The following is a 22,144-nucleotide window of genomic DNA, read 5'->3' as shown; positions in this document are numbered from 1 at the left end:
CCGTAGTTATTTTTACTTTCGTTTATTGTATATTTAAAGGTAATGAGTATGAAGTATACACACTAGTTGTCGGATGTCATTTGGTGGCATACAAAATACTCAACCGAATCACCTGTTCTATGGATTACGAGGTTAACACTCGTTAATTTCCTCGTTTCCTGAGATACCTGATTCGCAGGTGTAGTAAAGCTCTCACATTTCCAAAGCTCTAGTACGCGAAACGAATAACTGAGAGGAATAATGGGGGCAAGACCGAAAGAACCATTAGTTTGGGTAACCATGTTGATTGGAGGGAGACCTGCGGAAGTAGGTGGAGTAGACCACGGGAAGGTATCTTATTAGCTGACCCAGTTGGCACTGTTTGAAGTTTTCCTGTTCAAAATGGGTAAGTTCTGGAACTTTACAACAGGAAGTTGAAGGAATATTCTTTTTTATATGTTTCAGTGCCCTTACAGAGATTCATTGCATACAATACACTACACGTTTTTCTCCGTTGCATAAAACATTAAAGATAAATAGTTTAAAAATAACTCACAATGTACTGTGTCATCTGATAATCTCCAGCCAAAACTTCTCTGAAAACTTGTTAAGTACTATTTTGGAATTATATGACAGTCCCGAGGTGTGATAAATGACCCTGTTGCCACTGCAGATGGTCAATAAACCTCTAAAGTTTGCTCTTGCGGTGAATTATAATTTTCCTTACTGATCCAATTACTTAAATACATGGTTTTTTATAATTTATAGTTTGCTATTTTTCTCTGAATATTTACTTTTTGGACCCGTTTCAACGTATTATGTGTTTTATACATAATTATGTAACAGTTCCCTTACATAAACAAAAACTCTGTATCGTAAATTTGTTTATGTGCATGCTATAAAATGTTAGCATAAAGAGAAACAAATATTCTCTGCTATATAAAAAATGTTTTAAGTAGTCAAAATACGTCTAAGACAATGAGTTTTTGAGCGAGAAACATACACACTATGTATAGAGTCCTCGAGATGGTGTAAGAAAAAGCAGTAATGATCACGAAAGTGTTATCTGTGCCGTTATATACTATCGGTTACATAGGTGATGACGTATGATGGTTACACACAAACTACTGATAGGTTCACTGAAGCCGATAGAACTTGTTGTTGGAAAACTAGAGTTCTTTTAAATTATATAAAAGTATAACGCTCAGTGTGGTGATTATCATATAACTGTAAAAATATTATAATTGTTTAAATTAATAAACATATGGAGGTTTATAAAACATAGGTCATACATCCATGATATTTTGAATATATATGTATATATGGATTTTCACCTCTGCAAAATAAATTTATAACGTTTATTATATTGCTTCGTCTACTCTCTTAATACTAACAACACTCTTAATAAGTGAAGCACAGTTTTAAGATAAAAAGTGTGATTCTTCTCTGGTCATTCAATTCAATCTTTTAGATTTAAATATTACACCGAGTGCATAGCAGGCATTGTCTTATTTCTTACGAGATATTTGTAACACATTTGGTTGGACTGTAATAGTAAACTTTAGAAGCAATTAATTAAATTTGTTGGTTTTATTATTTTCATAGATACTCTTATTGCATGGGTAAAACTGCAATCTCCCTCTTATATTTTTCTTCCTAATCACTTAATATAGAAAAAATGTTTATCAGCATTTAAGAAAATACATAATACATGTGTTTCTAACACGTTTGCCCAAAAACAAATACACAGACAGATAAGTTATAAACTAACACAAAAGGACACATATTATTATATATTTTTGTTTAGTATTTATCTTCTATCAACGTTGTAAAGTTTTTCCACTGCCTGCGAAACACTCTGCACATTTATCTTTGTGAATCTTTCAAAGAAATAAGATAATCCAGAATAACTTTCTAGCTTATTATTTAAAATAAGTCTATTATTTATCAATAATTATAACTACGTAAAATTTTGATTAACTGCACTGGTTTTATTGCATTTTACGGTTAATATAATTAAAATTCACGGGTATAAAATATATAACTAACCAAACAGACAATGTACTCAATTATATTCACAGTTTCTGTTCAAAATGTATATCTGGTGGAAATTAACAACTCAATATTAAAAGCTCATATTGGGATTTTTTAGAATTAACACATGATTTCTAACTGTTAAATTAAGGATTTTGTGCTTTAATTATGATTAGCAGTTAGGTATTAAAGTTATAATTGAAACCAAAACTGTACTTATTTCCAGTTAAATATCATCCATCATATTTGGAGATATTAAATGTTTAGTAAATACATTTTAATGGTGATATACTCTGTATTTATAATTTACTAAATACAATCTACATATTTATGTATATTTATGTAAAATTATTACAATTCCTAGTGCAATTAATAACAAAAGAATCTTAAAAAAATTGCATGAAACAATTGAAAATGTATTATACAAGTTTATGGTTTGCATAATCCTCCCCAAAATATTAATCTTTTTAATAGATGAGATCAGTCATAGAACAGTCTCACTTCACATGAATAAAGTAGCAAATAGAAATATACATAAAATTTTCTTTATTCGAAGATATTTTGTAGCTCTAGTATACAAAATTTAGATGTTCTCCGTTTCAATGTGAAATAAATATGGAGTCGTGTAATCTGCCTATTGCATGAGAATTTAAATGCAACGTATATGGATTAAAATTGATCAAGCTCGAGAATTGACCCCTGGTTACCCCATATTTTAGCCTCTTCATGCTACTACACTTATTTACTTTTATATCTGTTGTACCTAGTAGATAAGACGGAATAATGCAGAGAACCACTTTTCCAACTCCGTACATCTCTATTCAGGCGATGATGAACACTCAGTTTTTCAGGCGTGTCTATTGAGTATCAAAACAAACGTGTCTATGAGTGGTTGGTACACTATCACGTAATAAAATGTTATTGACTTTAATCTTTTTTGAGGTTTAATAACTATTATGTACGCAGTCCTCGTAGCTTTAATTAAACTCAAAGATAAACAGCATATACAACTGATGAGAAAACGTGTATTAAATAATGTAAAACATTTTTATGGGGATATATATATATATATATATATATATATATATATATATAGCCTATATGTAAAAGTTACATTAAAATGGCATTCATTTATTTGTTTCAATAATAAATCAGCAAATATTTCATGCATTCGCAGACTTTGTTATTATGTTTTAGAACAAAAATACTGGCCGATAGTAGTACTTATTTGATATAACTCAGTTTAATTCAAAGAAAAATAGGTATAATATATCTGAGTACCTGAAGCCAATATATTTTAATAAAAAATTTTTATGTTATTTACGTATTGCTATAAATTTTGATATTTAGCCTCAAAACGTATAAAATGTTTAATTAGTTATAGTCCATTTTTTAACTTTTAATTTTTCTTGTATTGAGCTAGTCTTCTACTCATTCCTTTTACGTAAACCCATTAATATGTAGCATCCGATTTATCAGGCACGGGGTGTTTTATTTATAGTACGGGTAATTTTAGTTTTATTTTTAGTGTAATGCTTGCATTCCTGGCTTTCTGACAGTTGAACTAACGAAATCATTGAGCACATGGTTTGCTTAGATTACCAAACTACATCATATTTACATGAAAGAAAGGTTCAATTTAAATTTATAAATTCTAATGCCTATTCCGTATTTAATATTTGTAATTTGTCTTGTACATATTATTTAAGTTACTGTCTCTCTCTAAAATTAACACTGATTACTTCTATTGCTCATAATATATGTATGTTCGTCTATAACATTCGTCATGCATTCGCACATAATGGCACTGTTTTGGTGTTAATTATATTTTTAAATATACTTGTACGCTTCGTTATAACACACTATATTAATGATTATTATTTAAACTCCAACTAAATATGAATTTATAATATACTCGTAATTTAAGCTGATATTGTTGATTTAGTCCAACTACCCTTCAGTTAAAAATGCATATAAGTTTTTTTATCTCTGCAAATTTAGTGTTTTTTAATTTTATTAGAATGTACATTATCTTAAGTTTATTTTTAAAGTAAATAAGATATTCATTGCTAGTTTGACCATTTAAACTTTATGTTGACCTACAATAATTATAATATTACCAATAATATTGGAATTTTAAAAATTACTGTTAATAATATTCTCAATGATAATACTAAACTTATTTTAGTATCATTTAAAATATTGGTCTGTGTTATTTCTCCAAATATTAAAACAAACAAAGTAGTCGATCACATCCAGAATTTATTGGAAATAAGAAATACGATGAATACGATGAATATCGCTGCAGTGTTCAGGTGTCAGCTCCAGTTACTACAGTGAAACCGATATATCTCTGACATGGTATTTGATTTCAATGTCATAGCACATGTGTATCGATAGGGGACTCACAGTCAATTAACTTGTATATAATTATATTCTCTGGTGACATGAACAGAAACTTGTCTGTATATATCGTGTCATTCTCCATTCGGCATCTGCAGTACTATTTGATGTGTTTGTAGTCTTGTGCTGTGGAATATTCAATTGAGACCCGTATTAAAAACAGAGATAAAAGAAAATTTTTAATATCTCGCACATCAGAGAGTAGGCTGAACAGGTGAAAAATATTCAAATTAAGTATTTAACATTACATAAATACTTTTATTCAATTTAATATTAAGGATCACGTCTAAGGGCCCGACGCGACGTAGCCTTAAAAGTTGTGTCACTTTTTGTGCGAAGAATCTTGATACAATTGTCCTAGAGAATTAAAACATAATACGTAGGTTCCTGTTGGTTGAATAAAAGACCAACTTATTTGGGTTCCAAATATGGGAGAGACTTTCATACATCATCTGTCATTCTGTTAGTCTACTTCATAAATATTTATAAAAAGGTCCTAAAGACTTAAAACTCGGTATGAATGATTCTCTTCGTACAAGGGCACTATTGATTTGGTAAAAAGATTTCCGCGCTATGTGCGATAACTCCTTTGTTACTTTCTGTTGAGTCCTGCGATATTGCGTTGTATTTATTTGTTTTATATAACGTTCAGATCACTGTAGGATATTGTCAATCCTCGTAAAATGAGTGAGGATTCACTAAATATGCGCTATATTATATATGATTTAATAGTTATTGTAGCACCACAATACTAATAAAAACAAAGTACCTCCAGTCTGCATCTCAGAGTATACTGCTTCGGAAAATCACTAATAAGATTCTCTAAGGAAGATATTTTATATTTTACTAGGAATCAAATTTACCTTACAGAACTGCACTGTAACACTTCGCTGAAAGTTGAAGGCTCCGTGGAAACCGATTGCTACTGGATTAATAAACAGTAAGAAGTTTAAAGCAGGACTGATTGATAGTGTTGGAAGTTATTGAAGTGTCAAAACAAACGGTGACTGATGAGGGAACTTGCTCAGGTCGAATATTTATTGGCTCTTTGATCAATAATAGAGTGGATCATTTATTTACTTCCAGTTCTTTTTAATTTAAAATAAATCGTGTCCTGAACCCATATATAATAAAGAGATATCATTTTGAAAGAGGTGTGATTGGTATTAGTGGAATTTAAAAAAATCATCAAATTAATTGGGGATTTGTTAAGTTTAATTGTATATTGCTTCTGTTATCAATTCCCTCTTTGCCCTTGCAATTCTGTAAATAGGGAATACTTGAATGTTTAATATAAGAATCACTTTGTAAGAATATCTTTTTGGTTGGTAAAAGAACGAAATAATTACCAGTGAATGATAAAGAAAATGGTCTTAAGTTTAACACACACACACACACACACACACACACACACACACACACACACACACACACACACACACACACACACACACATATATATATATATATATATATATATATATATATATATATAAAACATGCTTTATTAACGATTAACTTGCACTTTTCTTTAATTTTAACTTCAATCAATCTACAATGATCATAAATACATATTTTTAATTTACGTAAAGATTAAACTTGCAAGTTTTTGATTACTTGTATGGATAAACAATATGTGATTCTAAATTTATATAAAAGTTTCTACATTTATGGATGTGTTTATGCTTTAATTCCTTTAAAGTAATAAATTACCAAATAATCATGAAACACTAAATATGCAGCAATAGCGATTTAACATTTTATCTCTTCGACTGAATAGAATTCTAATCATATCTGTCCTTGTCTACGAGATTTAGTGGAGCAGTTAAATTTTGTTGTTGTTATAAAACGTATGTATTTATGAACAAATATTAACTTCACAACTAAAAAACTAGATTAGAATTCGTACGTCTATATGTGGCACGCCTTTGACTCAATTACGTACAAAATCTAAAACAATCGATAAAATTATTTTTTATTACAATTAAAAATAAATTTGTTGGAGGTTTCCTATTGACTATTATATATAGATATATATATATATATATTTATAATATTTTATATATATATATATATATATATATATATATATATATGAAATTGCAGTACCTAAGTCTCATAGAAATTTCGTAGTTCTCTAGCCTAGTTAAAGTTCGAGTAAATTCACAATATACTGCACATATAACTTATATATCAATCTATTAATTTGTTCTTTACATATTTGAATATTTAAGGTATGTAGTGAATATTTGATTACTGAAACATTATAATACTTTCTTATAAATAACGTAAAATTTTTTATCGTAGTCAAATATCAAATAACCAACAACTTTTTTTGCATAGTCATTTAGTTTTATTCTGTAGTTTTTTATTTATTTGACAAATCTTGTAGGATCTGTTATTAACGCAAAAAGCCGATAACTCTGCAATAAATGTTACTGTGAGGTAACAGCCCGTGTGTAGTGAGGATGCAGCTGGGATTAACTGACCAATAAATCCAAACAATCAACAATTGTCGGTACAGGTACAGAAACAAATGAAACAAGATTTACAAAGCAGCACTCTGATATGTAACTTTTAACATATTTTAGACTTTCACTTAAGTGTGATTTTGGCTTTCTAAAATACATTGACTGTGCAAAGCAAAGTTTACTTGAAAATTAATAATAACAGTATTGTCCATTCATAATTTTAAATTACAGTAGTTTCAAAACTTCTAACAAATACGTTATCTTTGGTACCTATCGAAACGAGTTTTCCTTACCATATTGGCTACCATTGTGGCTTTTGTAACATGTCAAAATAAACACTGAAATGATCAGCATAAAAGTACATAACTTAAATAATTGTATAATTAATTTTTAAGGTTCTCATTCTGTTATCGCTTGTTGCAAGGTGTAAATGTTTTTTTTGTAAGTACAATATTTAGAGGATTAAGTGTAAAATATTATTAAGGATGCTAGAGTTTATTACGTTTAGCATAAGAAATTAGTATGCTACACAATGTTTTGCTGTGTAACATGCTTCGCAGAGTTTGCATACAAAGTTTAAAGTCAACAAACTGTATAAAATGTTAAAATTTCAATATTTTATCAGTGTAATTGATCATCCAGGAATCTTTTCATGAACAAAAAAATGTCCCTTTCCTATTCTAAACCAGTAATATAATACGTTATACACACTAAAGTATAAACAGTTTTAGTTTTATCATCTGATACTTCACATTTTGGAGGTTAGATTATTGAAAACAAACTCAAAATTTTGTGAAAATGTATGTAAAACATTTTAACAGCTTATTTTATGTGAATTAGAAAACTACGCCGTTATAGAGCACCTAAAATGTATGCATAATATATGGGCACTTTCTTTAAATGTTTCTGTGGTTTTAGCAGTTGTTATTGGACCACCAGTGTTTTGCAACATCAATTTCATATTCCACAGATCATCTCTATTCAATATATCATGGAATTGGTGTTCTATAATAATAATAATAATAATACACTGGATTTTTAAGGAGATTGTACCTTTTTGAAATATTGTTCCATACGCTTTAATTAGAAGTGACGAACCACTTGTTATAAACATTAAAGGGTAACAGAAAGTGTTGTGTAAAATTCACTTCTATTATTTTTTAACTATAAACAAAACTTAAATAATCGTTGTTAAATAAGAAAACTATTATCATAAAAGTGTATACGGTTGTTTTTATTCTTAGAACATTTGGAATCAATTGAAGTATTACCAACACCTTTTACTATTTAAACCCTTTATAAAATGAGATCAAACATAATGTTAAGTTGGAATAGTTTGTTTAACAAATTGTACATTTTTGGTAAAACCAAATATATGTTTATTTATATCAGAACATTATTAAAAGAGAATTAAAGGTTTCTTTGTATAAAGTTGAGAAATATATCTGTTGGGAATTTATAAAAATGTGAAGTTTTATATAGAGCAGTTTTCCATATGTAAGTAACACTAATAACACTTAAAAAGCCATAATATGGACCCTTTTGTGAATAAAAACCTATCTTTTGGTGCGCATTTGAGAGGTAGCATTATATTTTACTATTGAGCCCAGTAGTTACAATAATTCAGCGTATTTTCATTCATTCTGTCTAGTACTTAATGAATTATTAACAATTTGCACAAATATCTCCACTTGGCCATTTGATGATGGACGATGAGGGGCAGTAGTTTTGTTAATTATGCCACTTTCCTTCAGGAATTGCTTAAAAATGTGTGATGTGAATTGGGAAATTATCTGAGATTCATAAAGCTGAGAGTCCAAATGTGGTGAACACCTTCCGCACTTCTCTAACACATAAATCTGTCGATGTAACCCTTGTTGGTATGACTTCGACCCACTTGGAAAAAAACGCCCACTGCAATAAACTAGTATTGACCATTATTAGGACCCACAAAGTCGATGTAAATGTTGTCCTATGGATTCTGCCAAGCCGATTACTTTTGATGATACATTTTGTTCAAGGCAACACCTTTTACAAGACCGTGCAACTTCATCATGTAATGTCTTTATCAATACCTTTTTATGTACAGTGACTTTCAGCTAGAGCTTTCATTCATTCAATGCCAATATTTTCTATATGCATTAATTTAGACTTGAAGTATTTTTAGTACAAGTATCTTCCAGTCTTTTAAAATACACCCGTCTTGTAGTCCTTGGTTACTGTCTTGATATCCAAACTATTCTAAAGATATGCCTTTTTAGAGCGTCGTAAACTGGTGATAAATCCTTGTATTTAGTAATTTCTTCAGCAATCATTGTGTTATCAAAAAGTAAATATTGAAGTTGACCAATTTGAAAGCAACTGCTATCATCCATGGCCTTTGGACTATATTCAGTGATAAAAAGTATTCGTTACTGTGTTTATCTGATCGTTTGTACGCTATACTGTAATTGATGCCTGAGACTAAGTGACACATCATTAAATATCCTTGTAGCCAATAATGATGGTAGATTTTTATTAGGATTGATAATAGGTACCATTGGTTTTGTGATCCGTTACTTAGATAAACTTCCCTCCCTTGCAGTAAGAGAAGAACTTCTTAGGTCCCCAGTAAATACATGTTACTTCTTTATCAATTTAACTGTATTTACGTTCATATTGTGTTAGGGTACGTAGAGCGGAACATATCAGTCTATCAGCGCTATCATTATAGCTATGAGTCAGAACTGCGCTTCGTCTGACTTTAGTCGCGTCGATCACAAAATAAGCGGTAATTCAACGTTAAAGTGTACAAGTATATTGTCACTAACAATTTCTTTCTTGTTTTATTTTGTTGAAGCTTTATTGGCACTTCGGAGTTCAGTTAAAAAATTTACCCTACTGCAATAATTGATTTATTGAAAAATGATTACAAGCCAGGCCATTACTAAACTTACTGTAATAGGTAGCAGGTTCTAAAACAGTTCTCGGTTCATCAGTTCAGAGTTTGCTGCTTATTATCGCTTTAACCTTTTTCTGCGTCTTGTAAAGTCCATGATCATCTATCTTGTGACCCAAGTATTCTGTACTCTTCTGGAAATCGTACAGTGGCCTCGATAAAATTTGTTCTTCTCAGACGTTCAAGGACGATGATTTTTTGAAGGAAGATATCCTAGAGAACTTCTTTAACGATTATAACGTCAAAAAGGCAATTAAAAAGTGAAAATTTCTTGTAATGGTTTGTCCATGAATCTCTGCCATACAGAAAGTGCAAACCTGCACACCAAACTAGTCTGTTGACCCTGCATCGTCCATATTGTGTGCTTTGAGTTTGAATTTTAGCACTTTCCTCAGACATGTCCATATGAAGATAGACATAGCTTATGTAAAGAGTACAAAATAACTTGCCGTTCATCCCCGTCGCCATTATTATATCTTACTTAAAAATTAAAATAAACATATTAGGAGCTTGAGAGAGAGAGAGAGAGAGAGAGAGAGAGAGAGAGAGAGGAGAGGAGAGAGAGAGAGAGAGGAGAGAGAGAGAGAGAGAGAGAGTATTTACAAGAGATTTGCCGGTTATTAAAGCTATCTCTCTATTTTTTACATATCTATTGTTAATCTAGGGACTAATATCTTGGGACTAATATCGATTTCTTTATATTTCCAGAAAAATATTTTTAACAGTTTTATATTCGTGCATAAAGTACAATCAAATGGACATTATTTGTATACAAGTTTATGTCTAAGTAAAATGTTTAAGATCTAAACTTATAAAACTATTGTTTAATTCATTAATTTAAATTTAAATTCATAGATATTACCTATCAAATCACTTCCAGAATGTTTTATAGTAAATGTATATAAAGTATTTATAACTTCGTTATGCCCCTTAAAATTGACTTATTTTATTCAATACTGTTAATGACCATGAAATTAAAAAAATTAATTCCGGGTATCCTTACGTCGCGTTGCATCATTGTTACACCTGGTGTATGTATACGAAAGCTTTGAGGCGCCGCTTCTTTTACAAGAAGCACGTAAAACTAAAATTGTATTTTAGTTTGTAAACATCCTGCCTGTTAATGAAGATTTTAAACAATTAATTTAAACAGTAGGAGATTTTATATAATTTTCATATATGAATTTCATAGTAAGAATTTTAAAAAGCAAATATCTTATTGACAGTATTTAAATTATGTTTAAGCCAGTGAATTCCAGCATGTGGTTGCATACCACTAGGAGTAGGCATGAGGTATTTTATGGGTCTTCATATAAATGTCAATAATCACGGAAATACATATTCATAATGATGGAAATGTTCTTAACTATTGAAGATTTTTTTTAATAAGCCTCTAACAGTTACTGTATTAAAACATCGACGCAACAGGTCGAGCCCGGCAGAACCTCGGTTAAAAAGACAGAAAAACCCGGCTACGTTTAGATTTTTTCACCGTAAAATCAATGGTGTCATTCCTCAGACGGAGAGGGACCCATTTTATGTCTCTAGGACCTTTATATCATGAATAATGGCACAAACGTAAGACAGACGGATGTAAAACGGAACGTTTTCAATAGGAACCTATCAGCTTAATGAAAAAGATAGGTGAAAACCATTTAGAAGTAAAGCCTCCTGGAAACGTCCTATTCATTGGAAATACGTTTCATGATTATGTGAAATACTTTATATTGGAACAATAGTATAGTTTTTCTCAAGAGCTTAAAAGTGCTATCCTTCAAGTACCTACTAAAAGTACCGGCCGAAACATTTGCATTATTTCGTTTGCTCTACCCTACATAATTCTCTGAGAAAATGTTGGAATTATGGTTGTGAATGTAGCATACATTTTTGGTCTTATTTTGTAGGTTTCCGCAATCATTCGGTGGCATTCGGGTAACTTCGGATGTCAAGGAGGACTCGCTTCCGAAATCATGTTGACACGTAGACTCGAGCCGCTCCCCACCACGCAAGGCCGAGACAGAGCACAACCCTGAGAACGGCCTAGCAGAACGGACGTTCGATTCCTATCATATTGTTGTCTTCTTCCTCTTCTATTCCCTACATAAGGTACGTTTAGAAAACTACATTTTTCACAGCAACATTTCAGATGAAACTTTTCTCCGTGATTTACTTTACGTCTGTAAAACCATAGAATCTAACACCTTTAAAAGAGTGATATATATACCTTCTTGTATATGTATATATATATATATATATATATATATATATATATATATATATATATATATATATATATATATATATTATATATATATAATGTGAATCTGGAAACAGCTCCAATGATTTTCATGAATTTTGTATGCAGATGGTTTCAGTTGCGGTAAATCGATCTAGCTAGGTTTCTTTTTTAGAAAACGTTGTTTTATTTGTGTTTTCAAGCAAGAAAAAACTGCTACAAAGTATATATTTTTATTATTTCATTGTTTCAAGTCCATAGTAAATGACATCTGATGTATTATACAAGAGTAGTAAGCCAATCGTTACAGGTCATATTTTACCAAAAAATTCAAACAGTAAAAAATATAATTGTTTGTATAAATTAGCGAAAGTTAGGGAAAGGGACTTTTGATTGTTATATAAGTAGGCAAACAATATCACTCCTTTTATAATAAATCTCTGTATCTATTTCATATACTTCTTCCCACACTTAGTGCTAAAGTCAAATGCCTGCAAACATTAAATAACATTATATGTGCAGAAAGGTCTCATGATTCAGTCGTTTCGACGTCTGCAAGATATGAGGCAGCATGTGTCACAACCTTTACCTACCGAATATTACGAGGAACGAGAACCGATTAGAAGAACAAAGACGTCGAGACGTAAAACGTCGTAGGGCTTTAGAACTTAATAATTATTTACCGACAGATAAATGTGCCGTTACTGCAGCTGTGCAATATCATACCTTAGGACCATTTGAAATGTTGTATATCCATTGCGGTGCATTGCATTTCCCTGAGAAACGGATTTCTAATCGCCTAAATAAAAATTCTTTAGGTGACTGATGTTTGCGTGGACGATTTTCAATGGAACAACAAAAATTTTCAAATGAATTAATACCTCTTTTATACCTCTTTTATATAAACCGACACCGATACACGGAAGATTTTCATAAAAAAGTAAGAAACATAAACGCATCTTTTGCTCTAGCATCTTTTGATGCAGAATATTACCAAACAATAAATATCCATGGTATTTATAGCTTTATCGTTTGCGGACAAGTAAATCATAAAATTAATCCCAAAACACGAGTGACTAGAAGAAATACCGAGCGAAGCTCGGTTTACTGATTTACAAATATTAAAATTAAAGGAATGTGTGTATTTACGGTGTAATATATCGTAATCATAACTATTCCTAAAAATTAACTATGAATATTTTGATAGGTAATTCGTGGATTTCCCAAAAACATTGCCTGACAATTTTTGTTTCATACCAGGTGGGAGTACGCTACGACGTGTATCACGTAAAAGATCCCACTGATGTTACATCCACAGTTTCAAGTACAGTTCATTTCCTCAGGCTACATTTATGACAATGCCACATGTTCAAACATTGAGATGTTTTTAATTAGGTTGTTTAATAATTTTTGCATGAACATTTTTATTGGTGTTTTTAGTGTACTATAATAAGAGATACTTTGAAGGAAACATACTATCATGCTAATCAGTCACAAAAACGTATTCAACAGTAATTTTTAGTCTTACTTTGTCAGATATTTTCTATGTTCACTAAGCATCTGATCCCAGTTCAGTAAAATATCAGATGCTTTTTAACTACCAGTGAGGTGTACCAATCATCCTACTAGTACATAAAAATCAACTTCATAAAACCATACAATAAGCGGGTTTTTATTAATTATTTTATGAAGTCCACGGGCAATATTTCGTGTATAGTATTTTTGAAATGAGTGAAAAATATACTTTAATGTTTTTAATTTTACAAACAGTCGTTCACTAAAATTTAGTTGATTTGCATGATTGTTCTCCGCTTGCTTGTATGGATAAACGTTTTCCATTATAATATTAAAGAAACCAGAAGCAATTTCATACAGATTGCTTGTAAAATGTACCATTATTATATAGGTAATAATAAGAGAGGTGTTTAAAAATGTTGACAAAAGACATTTTCTAGCGCAGCGAGTTATGATTCACCAATAAATAAATCAACCACATAGGTTTGTTGGTTATTTATGCACAGATTTTTTTTCATTAATATTTGTTGTATCTCTTATGGCCTACATCCCTTCTGTGTCCATAAAATTTAAGACAATCGGTAAAAATTCAGCAGAAAAATCCCAAAAACTTTTCCCAGGAACTCGGAATTTATCCAATTATCTTTTTAGACTAAAATAAATTAACATAGAAGACAATATATAATTGAGAGTATTTACATTGTATATAAGCCAGTGGTTCATAACCCATGGTACTATTACCCCTAGGGGTACGCAACAGGACTTTTGGGGTACGCAAAAGTTTTCATAATTGCGAAATCGATGTTTTAAAACCATTTATCTTGGCGTAAGGAACTGCCGATCTATCAGCGTGTGTAGTCAGGCGTCCGAGCATGCATACATGACTCATACTAGGCAAGCATGCACTGCATGCCTGAGCAAACCTAACACAACTTATGAACTTTGTTTAGTGATTGTTGGTACATATTTATTGTTTAATATTTGTTATACAAGTATTTACATCTTAAAATGGATAGTTGACGAACAACTAAAATACTTAAAACCTCTGCAAGTAACACAGAGTTTCGTTTTGGTAAATCAGCAGAAGTGAGTAATAGTTTAGTTTTAATTAATAAACAATCGCTATTTGATGACAGTGCATCAACACAATTTCAAGGAGAAAAACTGATAAATCTGATTCTATTGAATATCCAGTATTTGTAAAATGTCCCTGGTATTTCTATCAACTAGATTTTTTCCCATTTATCAGTTATGTTTGTCATACAAAAATATGTGAATTATAAGAAGCTCAAGGAAATATTATTGATATGTACTCTATAAGCGCTCAAGGACACATTTAATGTGATTGAAGGTTATCTTCACAAAATGAATTGTTAAAAGTGTTGTAGTATTTAGACTAAAAGCGAAAAATATGTCTGGCTCTTGCAAACGTTTGCGGGGTCGCATCTAAGATAGTAGCTTATCATGTTGATTAAAGCCATTGCGGCGTTATACAAAACATATGCCTAGTTAAAAATACCTTTCTGGTCCACTGAAATAAGTATTGAATTATTCTGTAAAAATAGTAATTTTTATTAAGTAAAGCGCAACAAAATCAAGACTGTTAATTTGTCGTGTAGATATGGCATTCTGCATGTAAGATTACTCTTACAAAGTTAGGTAAAATTAGTTTAAATGAGTAATGAAGATAAACTTTTTTGAAGATATAAACTTTTGTTTTATATTGCAACTTTCTTGACAGTAATCGGTTTGAGCATCTTGCATATATGTATGTTATTTTATTCAGATATAAACATAATTTTAAAATGTAACAGTGATAAAACACTAAAGTATTTGTTATCATTTACAGGCACAGAAGACTCACCTGTTGAGAGAGAATTTTACTTCGTATTCATTTATAAAAAATAAACATAAGAACAAGCTTGTAGCTTTTGCAGCTGTTATGATGCACCTGTCTTCATTCGATCGGATGTTAAAAATCTGAGTTCTGGCAAACAAGCTCAATATTCCCATTGAGTAAACTATTCATAAGTTTGTTATAAGAATAATATCTTCATTACATTATAAACAAGTTTTTTGTCCGTTGTTTTATATGGCTATTTATAATGAGTATTGCGTAGTAAAATTAAAATCATATATTTCATACAATATATATATAGAGAGATTTTTTTTTCTCTTCAACACTAAACTGATATTACTGTTAGTTGAAATATCTGTTTTTAAATTATTAGTGAGGAAAGGTTGACGAAAAGGGAACTTTATAGGAAAATTCTACTTAAGGGGTAAGGGATATGAACAATCGAACCACTGTCATAAACAATATAGTGGGAGGGGGGACAAATTTATATTAAAACAACTTGTCGTTCTAAGTAGACTAAAACATTTTAAAATGCACATGTTGTTTATAAACCTTCATGATTAGATACAAAACTTGCCTTACAAACACATAAAACAGAAAATCTGGAGCATTCTCTACAGATGGACTTACGAACAGGACAAACCCAGAATGGTTAAAAATAAATATATTTGTACACCTCTTCCGACAATATATTCTCAAGTAAAAAAGGAGTCATCCTATAGTATTTTTAAAATTAATTCTTTTATGTTAGGCTTTATTTTACTAACAAATTGTATTAACTTTGATGTGTGTTTCAGCAACAATGAGCGTACCACTATTGCAATCTTGCTGTTGTGGCTGTTCATTGTCCTTAGGGACTAAGATCGTCGGATGGCTATGTATGGTAAGTTGTCTTTATTTTACTAACAAATTGTATTAACTTTGATGTGTGTTTCAGCAACAATGAGCGTACCACTATTGGAATCTTGCTGTTGTGGCTGTTCATTGTCCTTAGGGACTAAGATCGTCGGATGGCTATGTATGGTAAGTTGTCTTATTTTACTAACAAATTGTATTAACTTTGATGTGTGTTTCAGCAACAATGAGCGTACCACTATTGCAATCTTGCTGTTGTGGCTGTTCATTGTCCTTAGGGACTAAGATCGTCGGATGGCTATGTATGGTAAGTTGTCTTATTTAATCTTAAAATATATAAATTCTGATTCTATAATAATTGTACTATATACTTAGTGTACTAAATGCATTTTGAATTTAAGATTATTACAAATTTCGAGTGAGGTATCAGAAAAAGTAGTCCCTATGATTGTTATAACCATAGACTCGGCCAAACTGTACTAGACTGGATGAGAAAGCTATCTCGCTGCTTATAACTGTCCCAGAAGAGATTAAACACAGACTCAAAAAACTAGTACCCGTTTACACTTCCTCCCGTGATTTGAATGTGAATCCGACGATGTAAATTTAAGTAAGTTATAGTATGTCAAAGTTCTTAATACTGGAAATCTAACTGTTTAGTTTACAAATCTTTCTATTGCTACAGTTTATAGTTTACAGGACATTTACGATGACACGCAATAAGTAGTAAGTTGGGTTTTTGAAAATTTGTTGGTTAGAACAAAATTGGACTTTCAGTTTGGCTTGTATGAGCAAAATAAGTTATGGCGGAACGTTTATTCAAGAAACTAAGTTGGTGCGTCGGCCCACTGATACCGTAATTATTCAAGAAAATATTTTATTATGTAATAAAAGTATCTTGATAAAACTAATAATAGTTAATTTAGTTAGTCCCGATGAACAATAATTTATTGTAAATGTCAGTATATATATTATACGTAATAATATCTATAATATATACAGCATAAGCTTCTATTTTGTATGTTAAAGTATTATTATTGAGCGAAGACGAAGTACAAATAACAATCTAAACATTATTGATAGTCAAAATATCCCTACTCCATTTACAATGGACCTGCAAGTATTTCCTCCTCTTCAGCAATATCCTCTTCACTGTCGTCTTGTGTAGCCTATGGGTAGCTCATGCGGATGATTATTGTAATGAAAGTAAGAAAAGATTTGAAAAAAAAAAAATAATTTCCTCTATAGCGGTCAAGCAGCTGCATACCAGTAAATATATACTTGACATAACTCCCAACCTTCGGTTCTTGCTAGCTTTGTTCCATTCTCGAAACAAGCTCCTAGTAATCTCCCCCCTTTAAAATTCCTGACTACGCAACTTCCCCGAAGATATATGACATAATGTTAACTATGTTTCCAAGTCGATTGCTCATAATTATAGTAAATTTACATCATATTTTGGAAATAATTACAAGGGGATTAATGGAATATGTGTTTTGTTTCTTCTTTCAGATTGGCGCTATTGCATCAATGATCACTTTTTGGATGTGTTTGGTGGTGCTAGACGAACTAAATATGCAAGAAAATAATGATCTTCAACCTTTACAACCTTTAATACCAAGTCAGTAAATTTAGTAGTCGAGAATAAATTTTTGTAGCATGTATTAGATCATTTCATTACAAATAATACAAACTGTTTGTTTGATTGGTTAAGCTCTTATTATTTACAGAATAAGTTAAGACCATTAGGTCCTTTCGTACACTAGCAATAAATACAAATACAAAATTACAAGAACGTAGCCATGAAAAACATTTGGGATGTCCAGACAACTGATATTTTCCCGTAGCGGGCAAAGAGTAAAGCACCATTTTGTTCCTTAAAAGGTTCTTGCCTTTTTTTCTTTTTTGAGAACGATATTTCAGCAGTACATGTCAGTAATATTAAATTATTTAAATAATAATCGTTTACTAAAATAGTAATTGAAAATTTGAGGAGCTCTAGACGCACATTACGACTGTATACTACGTCCTTTGCAAAATTATTAGTAATAAGAACAGTTGGTAATAAATAGCATAGGCAGATAAATAAGGAGGAATTAAATAATTTAACTAATCGCTATGATACAAGAGTATGTAGAAATAATAGGATAGGTGGTTTAAAACTAAAAATAAAACTTCTTCGTACATGAAAAATTATCAAATATTTTTTGGCGCTTAGTTCCCTAAAAATACCAATAATACTATTTATAATACACATAGAAAATCTTAAAAATCAAAACCATTCCCTAAATGTGTTGTTAAGAATCTCTCAAGAATGGATGAACCAATTTGGCCACTGGAACCAATTCATTTTTGTAGTAAAGTTGAGGAAAATCCGATAAAAAGATAAACTGTAAAGGTTTTCAAGAATATTTTGAATTCGAATCATTACTGATAAGAATCAGTGTTTTTTAAAAGAGTGGATTTTCTAAAAACCATTTTTTCGGAAAACTACAAAAAACTGTTTATATACGAGGCTACTTTATATTCATTTCTTTGTTATATACATTCAAAAGATGTATGCAAGAGTATCTTGTTAGTGCACTTAAACTTTTTTAACATTTTTTGTTAATTAATAAAAAATTTATGAATTTTTAAAAAATCTACCCTTTTAAAAAAATCCAAAATTTTTAGGAAGGAAAGTAATTAAAAACTTTTTTAATTACCTGTATGTAATTGAAAATAATGTTTTGATAAGTCATAAATCAATATAATACATGAATATGAATTATTGAACTAAGCTAGCCATCAGTAAGCATGAAATCCAAGCATTTTATTCCGTTTCTTCCTCAAAGTCACTATCGGGGAGATCTTAACAAGCAGTGGTTGGACAGGAGTACAACTCGGTAAGGAACTCATTAAATTCTTCAGGAATATATTTGCTTAATTTTTTAATATCTCCCACTTTCGCTTTTTTAAGTTTAACCAGGCCACTTGGATAAGCCAAATTATTCACCTGCGGTACAGCACCAGTATGTTTGGCCATAAAAAAGGTATGACAGACCAAACCATTTGTATTGATGAATCCCGTGATGTGGCCTTTTTTGTCATGCTCGTATACAAAATGAAATAGGTTACTAATAGAAAAGTGAACCTTTCTTTCTTTTGGAGTATTTTTACCCTTAGTTTCTGCAGAAATGCAAGAGCGTTTATGATGTTTAGTGCTCCAAGTTTTAAAATCAAAGAATTCAGTTACATCTGATATTTCTTTTACAGGAAACTTTTCAGAGTTGGAGCTGCTAATAAGTTCCGTGAGTTGGTGGATATGGTAAAGCCGGTCATGTGTTTCTAAAACTCTAGAAATAATACCAACATTTCTATCGCAGGGGAGGAAACTATGCCCTCTTATTGGGAAGAACTGTTCGACTTTATGAAACCTGCCACTGTCAGTCAACAGAAAACGTGATAGGGTTTGATTTTTGTTTTGTCCACTACAGTTGTTATAAAGCAACCGAAGTGTAGTATACTTAGGTGGAACTGAGCTTAAAAAATCATCAATCAATTTAAAAAAGTAGTGACTTCATTGGGCCATTTCCTTCCTTGACCTTCACGGTACAAATATATGTGACTTTTTCCTTCCTTAATGTCGTTTACAGAAAACACATTGATTGACAGCTGTCTCATGTAATAAAGTTGTTAAAGAACTGGCATTTTCAGTAAACTTATCGTCTTCATATAGTCAAAGGCTAATGCTAAATCATGCTCCTCTTTTCAACCATCTTCTGACATTCCATGTTTTAGAGCTTTGTAAAATGTATTAGTATTACTCATGCGCTTATGAGCATCTAACTCAGCCTGTGCAGTCCTTTTAGCATCTAAATCATTAAGATGTGGGGATTTTATTTTCAGATTTAGTTCTTCACACTTACAGCAAGTGTCCACTTGTGGGCGGCCAAAGCGAAAGTTAAAATTTGTTTTGAAATGGTTCCAGTAAAAGGAATTGCTCACTTTTACATCAGGATGTTTTTCACAAAACAGCTGCCACATTGCCTTTGTATTTAAATTGGCATCGAGGTAATAAATTTTCTTCCCTGCGTAATGTGATTGCTTTAGTGGAAATGATCGTATGTGATTACTTATTAGGTCATGAACGTTTTGAGAAATACTGTGAGTAATAACATTTTCCTCTTTTATCTTCAGGAGTTTTTCCAATAATCTAATAATTCTTATTCTCCGTAATCGTTTTTCAGTAATACACAGGTCGGATAAAAATGCATTGCAACATACCTGTACACGCTCATTGCCTAAAATTACATGGTATGAGAAGCTATTCGGCTGCTTTGGTTGTTCAACATTCTTTTGGTGTGGCACTCTTCTTTGAACTTCCGTGACATCTACTAAACCTTGAATATAAAGATCTTGTTCATCTTTGCTTTTTATTTTATAAAATTTTGAAAAGATATCCACACAGTTGGCCTCTCCAAAGTTGTCCAAACACCTTTTCTTGCACCTGAAAATCCAAACATTAATTTAGGCCTAGAAGCTATAATAAAATAAGGTTTATATTAGAACGTACAACAATATTTTAAACAGTGATGGTGAAGGATTACTGAGTCAACTTTTTTTTCTCATGTTACAATACATTATTCTGTTAGTTTGTACCAACAGAGAAACGCAAAAGATTATAGCCAGAAAGATGCGTACGGAGCAGGCGATCGTCAGATGATCAAATTCTGCATGGCGCAGCGTTATCTTTCGGTATTGGTCTTAACGTTAATAAATTTTGATAAAGAGATGATAGTGCAGCCATATATATTAAACTCTCAAGTCATGTGTATGCTTAGGCCTACTATGACAAGATTTAACTGCTCAGAGAATAAAACAATTCATTATGGATTTTAGTAAGAGAACTACTATGCATATAAAATAACTGTAAATTGTTAACGTTAAAGAGTCAGTTTACACATCATAGCTGCATAAAACAGGTATAGGCTACTAATGTATAACCTAGTCATAGTATTACAGCTCGCAGAGACCTAGGCTTAGGCCAAGTATTCTGTAGTATGAAATGCTATATTTTTAATGAAAAAATGAAAATGTAAGATTAAAATGATCTAGATATATAGAAATATTGGTACTTTGGGATTATACCGACCACACTAGTATGAAGAACACAAAAATGAATCGTTATTTGACACATTACATAGATTAGAACGAAAAGAACAACTCTTCAATATACAAAATTGTCTTACGCAAACTTACAAGCATTTCCTCAGACAGAGGTCAAATTGTTGTCGTTGTTATCTTATCTTTCTCGAGAATAACGTGATTACGGCAGGTCCGCGCCCGTTCAGCTGGTGCGTCGCTTTGTTGTACTAATTGCCGTTTCCATTACAATTCAAACACAAAAATTTCTGAACTCTAGAATTACTGATATTTTACTTGAAAAAACTATCTCAAAACTTTTTTATTCTTGATCACATCAGCGCGGGGCAGCACCCAAAATGCGAGTGCTCCGGCCATCAGCGCTGATGGCTTCGGAGGCACTCGCATTTTGGGTGCTGCCCCGGAATGTCGATCAAGAAAAAAACAAGTTTTTAGATAGTTTTTTTAAAATAAAATTCTAGTTTGGTAAATGTTTGTTTTTGTTGAATTTTTGTGTTTGGAGAAATGTAGAGGCAAAACACGGAAGTACAACAAAGCGATGCCGCTGCGGGCCTGCCGTAAACTCTCGAGAATCACGATAAGACTAGACAGCTCGACTTTGACCTCTGATCTGAGGATGGGGAGGGGTTTGCGATAAGACAATTTGTAATTTTATAACTAAAGAGTTGTTTTTGTTCTACGTTCTAATCATGTTTGTTTCTATAAATTTA

This window comes from Homalodisca vitripennis, chromosome 2, assembly GCF_021130785.1.
Source record: "Homalodisca vitripennis isolate AUS2020 chromosome 2, UT_GWSS_2.1, whole genome shotgun sequence".
NCBI lineage: Eukaryota > Metazoa > Arthropoda > Insecta > Hemiptera > Cicadellidae > Homalodisca > Homalodisca vitripennis.
This window is presented reverse-complemented; position numbering follows the sequence as displayed.